Source organism: Acromyrmex echinatior, chromosome 16, assembly GCF_024713525.1.
Source record: "Acromyrmex echinatior isolate Ae372 chromosome 16, ASM2471352v2, whole genome shotgun sequence".
Lineage (NCBI taxonomy): Eukaryota > Metazoa > Arthropoda > Insecta > Hymenoptera > Formicidae > Acromyrmex > Acromyrmex echinatior.
The window spans coordinates 3602928-3613613 of NC_141867.1; the positions used below are offsets into that span (position 1 = coordinate 3602928).

The 10686-nt window shown below is 31.0% G+C and overlaps 1 protein-coding gene across 1 annotated transcript in view; it reads right to left on the bottom strand.

Moving 5' to 3' along the window:
- Positions 1 to 10686, bottom strand: part of LOC105143143 (limbic system-associated membrane protein) — a 245856-nt gene that overhangs the window by 201630 nt on the left and 33540 nt on the right. The window lies entirely within an intron of this gene.

Genomic DNA, 10686 nt, shown 5'->3' on the forward strand with positions numbered 1-10686 from the left:
GATTGATTTTTTCATACATACCGTAACGGGATAATTACGGGAAAAGCTTCAGTTCAAACTCTCAGTTTGAAAACTGAACTTATTTTCTCGCACAATGTAGTTGAATAAAATAGAAAGTACTTGATTTGCGAAAAGTTGTAACGTGAAAATTCATACCTCTTGTAAAGTATATTTTAATTTTAAAGTTTAAACGTACATTGTAATTTTATAATTAAAATTTCATAACATAAAATTTTTGGTTAATATTTTTGGTTAAAAAATCCTATGCATAGCAAGTTATTATATAAAGCAATATAAACAAAACAAATTTTTTTCTTTAACTTTCAAATGATTTATGACGTTCATATTATTAAAATTAAATTTGTGTTTTCACAGAGACGATTAAATAAATATTCTTCTGAGATTCATGAAAATTTTTGTACTATAAAGAGAAGTAAATTACTGAAAGAAATGACTAGATTTTTGATGTGCGAAATATTCCAGAAGTCACATAATTACTGTGACGTTTGCAATAAAACTTCAAAATATTTGTAAAGCGTCCCTTTTTTGTCTGACGTTCGTTGAACTATAATTACTCTCAAAGTCTGCAAATAGTTAGAAAACGAAGAAGGTTTATGACCTTAATGATGCACTTTCATCATATGCACTTTTTGCCGTTTGACCATGCTGGCGAGTAATTTTTACAGCGTCATAATTGTTTTTCTGATGCACGTCGCAACTGAATAACAACAAAGAGGCATCTGTACGCTATGCACGTTGCTCGCAAACGTGTGGAGAAATTTAGAGAGATATATAACAATACAAATTTTATTCTCTCAGCGTCAAAGGTATCCGATATTTTTTGTTATACGTTAAATCCGCTCTTTTTATTCCAGCCTTTCTTTAGCCATCCCTTGGCTCTGGCCATTGCATTGTACATTCGGCGCGTCGCGTGCTCGTCGTTTCGAACAACAAAATTTATGGTATTGACACTATCCGTTCGTATTAATAGATGCAACGCCAGCGAACAGGGCGCACGTACAAACGGGATGCATCGCGCAGAATGCACACGTGCGCCCTTGCTGCTTCTGCGGCCTCAGCAGTGTTTGGACACGATTTAGGGTCAGGTGCATCGCCATCGTACCTAGGGGATACGCAAATGAATCCGGGGGTGCGTGGAAATACGCTGGGGATTATATCAAACGGGAATTATATTCCATCGAATCATAAAACATTACTGAAACGAATTACCGCCGCGACTATTTCATTCCCGGCAGCCATAAGTTGCAGTATAAAATACCTATATAAACGATGGAATATCTTGAATGTAAAACAATAATCTCGATGTTCGAAAATTGAGATAAACTGTCGAGAGTAAAAATTCAGAAAAAGGAAATAAGTTCTATTATTATGTATATATTTATATTTTTTCTTAAAAATGTCTTAAAGATAATGTCGTCTAGATAGTTTTTAATATTCGAACAAAAATTATTCCGACCGGGCTAAAGTTACCCTATTTCTTATTTTACAGTAATTAATATTTGCGACAGAATGTGTCTACACCTTAATAACAATCTTCTTTGAAAACAGATTTTTTAACGCGAATAAAATTTAGGAAAGGTACTTACATGAAAATTACAACGGTTTAGGGATAAAAAATGGAAAATTTAGTCTTTGTACTTTGGTGAAAAGGATGGCTTTTGTTCCTCTAATTGAAAATTTCCCGAGAACTTCATACCTTCTTTAGAATGTCCGATTCAATTAAATTCGCGTTAGCATTACTTTCTGCGACTTTTTTACTGGAGCAGAAAAATTCGAAAGTGATTAATAATAATGTTATACTAATTCGCAAAATTACGAATATCTACCAAACTAAAAATTATGAAATTCACGTATAAAGTACGAGTTTTAATATTAAATCTCGCTACAGGTTTCGAATATGTGACTGTTTTACAACTATCTTCTTTTTTCTCTATAATGTAATTATAGAAAAATGACGCTAATAATTAAAAAAGCATTCGTTGAAATTGTATTCATAAATAATATTTTTCGTTAATGTGAAAATCTCAATAATCCACATTTCATGCATATTTTTATTGAATATGAAATTCTCGTTGTTGTTACGACGGTATGAAAGGGAGGAGTTAAATTATCCCATATCCGGCTAGTACTACAAGAAGTCCGAGCAGATCCAAATTTCGGACCGCAACGTTCGCCTGCTACGAACTCGATGCATCTGCTGCAACGGTGAACGATTATCCTCTAACCGAGCAGTTCGTGCGGCGAACCGTTTTCGGGATTTCGGTCCTGTTAACGGAATTTCGGAGGCGGATTAGGTGTATTTGCGCGCGTTCACGTAGACTGCTACTTTGTTGCGAGAGCAACGGATGTCAGCGCGATGTCCGAATATCCCGTTCTGACGGAGGACCGTCGGGGAATGTCGATCTCGGAGACGCGACGACGGCGAACGAAACGTATTTCCTGACGTGGCGAAATTGCACGGCGAGCCCCACCTGCAGCGTATCGACATCGGTTTTATGACGGCAAGTCTGGAGAATACGGGACCTTTTTGCGAGCTCGTTCGCTTTTATGAAATCGGCAATTGTTACGACATGTATGTATTCTATGTACAATTGGTACCGATCCGGCTGAGGCATCGGCTGCCAGTTTCGAAGGCGAAGGAATAAGCCCGAAGAAATGGTCAAGAATTACGAATATAACGACGAGGAAGGTGGAAATATTAAGAACGAAATATACAGATTGTTTGAGAACGATACAAAAAGAAAATAAATTGTTGAGGACGGGAACGTGTAGTCCACTGAAGAGAAGAAGAACAGAGGTAGGAGAAAACTAAAATCGAGAAAGGCCCTATGGATGTTCTGTAAATTATCTTTCTAAAATTCTACACTGTAAAAAATAAAATATTAATTTTAATTTAAAGACATATAGTAGACTTTCTGAGATAAATTAACATTTTTTTGTGTTAATTTTAACATTTTATATGCCTCAGAAAATCTACTATATGTCTTTAAGTTAAAATTAACGTTTTATTTTTAGTGTATAATTATATGGAATCAATTTTTTCGTAATACTGTTTTAATGTCAAACATTTTGATAATTAAGAATTGAAATAAATTTCTATTAAAACAAATTAATAAGTTAAAATGAATTAAAAATTCTTTCCCTTGCTTTAACTTCTTTTAATCTGTGAAAAATGTTAATCTACAGTGTGGAATAATTTTATACTCTTGATAGTTTTCACTGTTAAAACTGATACACATAGATACATATTTACACCTCATTTTTATTGATAAGAGCACGCATTTATTTTAGTATATACAATAGTTTACGTTACTACAGAATTTCAGAAATAAATGTGTGCATTTATCGATAAAAGTGAGTTGTGAATATACAAACTATAAACTTCATTTTTGTTTATTCGTCGTGCATTTGCTGTTTCTGAAATATCTCGTATATACAGAAAATCGACACAGGAAGCAGATAGAAATGACAAGGACAAGGGAAGAGAGTAGAGTGATAAAGACGGAGACACGTAGTCTATAAAAAGCAATAGGTGAGGAAATGAGAAGGGATGTAAAGATGGACAGACTTCCTTCCAGAGAAAGTCTGGAAGTCTTCTTCCAGGAAGAAAGGAAGGAGAGAAGATAGGAAATAGGCAGGAAAGAGAAATTTTTGGGATTGAGGGAGGAGAAGGAGATGCGAGAGTCTCCACGGGTAACTGTAATTACGGCACGGACGTGATACGTGAACTGAATATAAATCCGATGTCAAAAATATGCTCGAGCCAAAACATCACTAGTAAAACAAACCTAGTCTACAGATCAGCTCTTCGTGATGCCGATTTTTATTTCATGTTTTTATAGTCTCACCCTCGTCCAAGTGACTTGACTTTGTTTTTCCTTGGCAAGCTTTGTCGAAACCTCGATCCGCATGGTCAACAAGTACATCGGGATATCGATGCATATACAAACATACGGCGAAGCATGGATTTTACGAATACTTTGAACGATGTGTAGATTCGTACTACGTCAACCTGAAAGAATTCTGACCTATTCATCCGGTAAAATCACATTACACGGATTTTTGCGCTGAAGAGAATGTCTTTACAAGTCAGAAGAAATGGTAAAATCGAATGATAAAACGGAATGCGAAATTAACATTCTGTGTGAAATAAAATCAATTAAAATCTGTATTTAACAGATGCTGGAAAATGGAACGTTGTTTCAAATTAACGTTCAGTGAATTTTTAAAAAATAAAATTAGAGATCAGCTTCGATTTTATTCCTACTTATTATTAGATATATAAAAATAATAAAACAATTGTTTTTTATGTAATGCCTTGTATCTTGTAATTTATAAAAACTGATCAATGATAATTTGCAAGACATCATCAAAAATTTTTTCCAGCTAGGCACTATATGTAATTAATTTATTATAGCGTTTTGTAAATCGTGAGAATTTCATTTAAAAAACTAGCGGTTAAAATAAAACGATGGCGAATTAAAAAGCGAAATGTTGCCTGCATACAGAAAATAATCAATAAAAATAGAGATACGGCGAGACAGTATTATTGATGAATAAAGATGAGTCTCCCGTTATTCGTGAATACATAGATATAAGACTTTCATAATTTCGAGGAAAGCTGCATATAGATTTTATTTTTGTATGTTTCGTCATTTTGATATTGTGATATATTTGTAAATAAATAAGAGAGATGTTTCGATAAAATTTACATGCCGAATACGTGTCATATGCAGAGTTATTAAAATTTTTCCTCTTCGACATTATGTTTTCGATATTATTTGTCAGTAATGACGGAAAACAAATGGAAGTGACGGTAAACCACATTACTATATGGTTATATATGACAAATACATTTATTAACAAGTTTGTCATCCAACTAATATTTGTATATTAAGTAAATATTTGTTTCGTCATAAATTTATGTCACACATTTTGTGTATATGTTATTTATTAAGCACATTTCTTCTGTTCCCTTAATTTATATAAATAATTATTTGTTTATAATTATCTTTTATAAAAAAACAAAAAAAGCAATTAGAAAAAGCTAAATATCAGTATATTTATTAATGATAACACTGGTCAACAAAATTTCATTTTTCTTATGTAAAAATAAATTGATCCGAAAAGATTTCGGCATTTTTTATTCTAATCTCAAATTTATGAGAGCAGAGTTTTTAAGTAATATGCATTTAAAAATTCTTCTGTTTATTTTTTCTGCTTAGATATAAATGATTCAGGGAATTTAATATGATTTTCTACTTATTGTAAAAGAAAATAAAAATCGATTATTTTAATTAAGAAATATTCCATAAAATAAACTGCTGTTAGCAAAATGTATAAGTTTCCAAAAAGAGATGTCGATTACAAAAAATTTGAGTCCGTAAAATAAAGTCTAATTTTATTTTTTTAGAATCTGTATAAAAAATACATAAGAATCAGCCAAAATTATCCATTTAACAAAATCGTTGCCGATTTACTTATTATATATGTAATGTATTAGGTGTTGGAATTAATTCGTAGCGTTTTACAAGTGATGGGAAGTACTTTCATTAATGTATTTTTTAATGCTCATGTGAAATAAATAACATTCTTTCATTAAAAACGCTACGAATTAATTCCAACACCTAATAATAATAGGAAGTCTAATTTCGTATAATAATTGTATATTGAGTTTTTATAAGAAATTTTCTTTGTCCAAGACTTCGAATTTATCTTTCTTTTTTGCTCACATGAATTCTTTTTGTTTCTTCACATCGAAAAATACTTACGGTGCTTTCACGGAGCGCTTTGCACGAAACGTCATATAACCCCAAAGGAAATACAGTCTGAAATATATAACCGGATTAGTTTTTCTCAGCCTAGTACGAAAATCACTTCGCTACTGGCTGACCATACGGCAGACTCTTTCTAGTGAAGATCCTTGATTTTCTTTTTTCGCACATCTCGTGTGAGGAGTAATATGCAGCATCCATATTCTCTTTTTCTTTCTCTAGTTCCTAGCTTCTCTCTTTTTTATACTAACACTCGAAAATTCGTATGCGCGCAGAAAATTGCTATAATGATTTCGAAAGAAACAGAAATAATCATTACACGTATAAATAATCGACAGATGGTTGTAGCGAAATGGACGAGCAACCGAGGTCATACGATCATTCTAGCTTTATGGGAAGCGACGATGGGATAAACTCTCAAGGGATCAAGGGATAAGAACAATTTCCGCGAGGTTTCATGGAACGGAAGAGTGACGCTAGCACCTTGATCCTCACTCTCCGTGACAAGACCGCCGGACCACCTAACTCTTTTCCTTTTCTATTCTTCTTCTTGAGCTTAATGTGTGGAGAAAAAAAAAAGCTAAACTCGGAAATCACATCTAAATCTATAGCAAAGGCGATTTTTCAACATGCCCGATTTTAAATAAGCTGTCCGTTAATACAAATATTATGAATTGCAAATATGATAACAAATATTGAAGCAATATTTAATTTGGGAATTAATGTTATCGTGTATATATAAAAATATCATATTTGTAATATTAATAAGCAGAGCTACTCGTACAAATATTATTTAAAATAAAATAACAATTTATTTTATATTTCTTTTTGAACTTTTTTTTAAAGATATATTATATTATTAAATATAATTAAATTCTGAATTCTTAAAAATTTTAATAATTATTAAAATAATCGTTGAATGTATAAATTTGTATGTTATAAATTATTTTTTTTCTATAAAATTTGTTCGTTAAACTAATATACATATAACAAAATTATGATATCAACAAAACACATTTTTCCTATTATACAAACAGCGTTTGATTATTCTTTTATTTATTTATTTATTTTTTAATTCGATGTGCATAATATATATGATATTTTTGTAACAAGAGAATAATATTAATATTCGTATTTTGTAGCTTTATATCAGCATATTTTTGAAAAAAATATTATGTACTCAGTATGAAAATCTGGAATGGTAATGTATGTCAAAATTAGCAGATTCATATTTCTTCTGCTCGGACAATTTCATTTCGAAAGTAGTGCATATCGGCTGCATATATTCGTATGATATCAGAGAATGCATTATAATGCAAATGTAAGCAATGTACGTTCTGAATAACTCTCGTGTTTTTAGATGCAGTCCATTCTTCCAGTTAATTCTACACATAGATTTTACACTTTTGTCGGTGTGAAACTAATTAACTAATGCCTAATCAGGAGATTGCAGTTACATATTATTAGTCTCAAACACTTCATTAAAGTGCAGTTTTAACAATATTTACAAATAATTTATTTACGACAATATATATGAATAACTTTAAAATAATTATTATATATAATAAGTATATAAGTAATAATATTTATGTAAAAATATTATGCAAATTTTAAAAATATAAAGAGCAATATCTAACTGTGTTTTCTAACATTATCTGTTATTTTTCAATATGAAAGATCTTAATCGAAAAGAAAGATCACACAATAGATTCAAGACATCACTTCATTGTAAATTCAACCAAGATATCCTGCACATGACTGCAATATAAGCGTTACTTACTTTAAATCATTTATATAGACTTAAGAACGGTTCATCTATCATGAAATAAAAACTCGGTCCGGCAATTTTAACGAAATAAACCGCGAAATAGTGTGATTTAGCGCGTTTTATAGATATCACCAGATCCTTATTCTCGACGTGAAGAGGAGCAATTAGAGATAGACGTAAACCGCCGGTGATAAATTACACGAAGAGCGAGTGGTCCACTAGTCCTTCGTGACATAGTGGATCAACAGGAACTACCAAAAGGGTCTTTGTATACGCGCGTCTATAAACACCACGCCTATGCAGCGTGGTGTTTATAGACGCGCGTTTATATAGGCGAATAGTTCTCATATACACTTCGCGGCGAAATAATAGCACGTTCATCAACTCTGAACTACATCAAGGATCCAAATTTGGATACATTATCTCTTCGCATGTCTTCACGAAAATTCTTAATTTTTTAAAATTTTTAATATTTTTTTAGTATTTAATAGTGTTTAATATTTATTTATTATTTTTATTGTTATGAATTGTATAATATGATTTATAAATTAGACTATCGAGTAAATTTAACAAGGCTGTTCAATATAGAATTACACAAACATGTATAATTAATAAAATTAATAAAAAATAAAAAATTAATAGAATTAAACCGATTAAATTATATAATCTAATTTAATAAATTGAAGTATATTATTTATATATTACGTAAACTAACCATTCTGTAACCATTCTGTTTATTATTCACCAAAATAGTTTCAGACATAAATAACTTTTTATTAATATTTCAATTTAGATTTATTTCGTTGCAAGATTACAGATGATGCAAAAAGATAATAATCAGATATTAATTAATAATAATTGCGATAAGAAACGTGCAGTAAAACTACTCGACTATTAAGAGCTTCGTTAAAAATAATAAGCAGAATATATAAAAACAAATTAATTTGTATGTATGTGCATCAGGGTCATCAAAATTCTTTTTAATGAGAACGTGTTCTATAATGCCATTACTTCTTGGTGATATTGCATTTACAATCGATATTGTTTTCGCTCTTCGTATCTAGATTTGGTTTGGAAACATTCGTTCGTGAGCCAAACAACCGGTGGTTTCCACCAATGTGACCTGACAATAAACATTGGACTTACTCGATAGATGCTCTTATCCCGGTGGACGCAAATATCTGCCAGAAACAATAGTATCTGTGGCTATTGACTTGAATTTCTTTCAATCTTTATTCTGCCATACGCTTTTTTAAATCAGAGATTCGTTTTCTGCTGCTGCATTTGTTAGTGTATTCCAAATTAAAAATGCTCGCAGTCCTCTAAAATTTAGTCTGTCCGCCAAACAAATAAGAATTGTGGAGAAATATGAATATATAATAATATAAGTAAATATATTTATTTCATTTTCGTCTTTATAGTTGTTATTTTACACTTTAAACATATATATTTTGTACAAAGTAATATGAAAATTGTAAAGTTTTACCGAGAAAAATAATGGATAAAACTATTTTTGGATATAATTACTTTTGAATAATTGCATCAATAATTAAATTTTTTAATATTAAGTTGCCGAATTTTTGAATATATCTTGAACGAATATCAGAAGAATAGATATGTATAGATATAAAACAGCATGACATTTGGAGAAAAAGTTATACTTATAATTTATCGCAATTCCAGTGACATTTTTCATCTACTAGAAGAGATTTATACTCTACAATTAAAAAAATTTTTAAACTGAGTTCCGATTGCAATTTTTTCAATTTTTTTAGTTAAAAAAAATGCGAAACTGTTTTTTTATTTTTATAAGGAATTGTATAACTATAGAATTCTCTAGAAAAATGCTAAAACTATCATTATTTCTTTCATATTAATAGAATATTACGCTAGCTTCATGGATATTAAAAAATGATATCTATAAAGTTAAACTGTTAAGTTAATATAACATTCTATTAATATGAAAAAAAAAAGATAATTCTAGCAGCACTCTCTCTTTTCATAATTCTGAAGTTCCTTATAAAGATAGAAAAAAAAGAGTTCCACGTTTTTTATATTAAAAAATAAAAATTGAAAATATGGCATGTTAATTTCGCGAATCAAGTATATTTTCTTTTTAAAGTATAAGAAAAATATAAAAATGTTCACTTTTAGTTAGAGAGTTAGTACTACGGATTCTACTAATATATGTATAATAAAAGTTCACGACACGGGCAGAACGGCTGCACATTCGGACAACGTAAATGGCTTAACTTAGCAAATTTATTCTGAAAGAATAATCTGCACGGCACAGCACCAAATCGCGGTTAAATGGTTAATATCGGATCTGGTATCAAGTTGCAGCTGCTTGGAAAAGCCGAATGAAACACGCGTGAAACACGATACCGATCGCTTCAACTCCAAAATTGGTTCGATATATCATGATACTCGTTCGTTGCGTTTCTCTGTTTCTTTGACTTTGGAAACCTAACGACGCGAATAACACTGAAAAATCCACGGTCTGTGATGTCTTTGTCGCACACACAAAGAGCTGTTTTCTAAAAAATAAAGGACCTCTGAAAGTTGAAAGAATTCTCTCGCGTTACTGTCTCTTGGTACGAACGCAATCAGATGAGGAGGAGCTAACTTTTACAGAAAACGAAACACAAAAAATCTGTGTGACTTCAAAAAAATTTAATATAAATCTACATTTCCAAATTTTTTTACTTTCCCTCTCTCTCTCTTTCTCTCTCTCTCTCTCTCTCTCTCTCTCTCTCTCTCTCTCTCTCTCTCTCTCTCTCTCTCTCTGATGAAGATCTCTCTCTGATAATAATTAAAAGGATGGATTTAAGGTATTAAAGAATTATCTCAATTTTCAGCTGAAAACATTAGCGCACATCAAAATCAACCATTAACGAACATCTTATACATTGAAAAGTTAAAACGATGTTATTTGACGAATTTATTGCGGGTAAACAGCGAATTAATTTATTAAACTTTCTCAACTCGTTAATAAGGATACTGAGAATACATTTACTTTCAGTTAGTGAGTAAATTTATCTTTTACTTCTCCTTTTGGGATTGTGGTACATGAGTACTATGCCAAGGAAACGAAAGCAAGTAAACAACTTTGACTGCTAATGC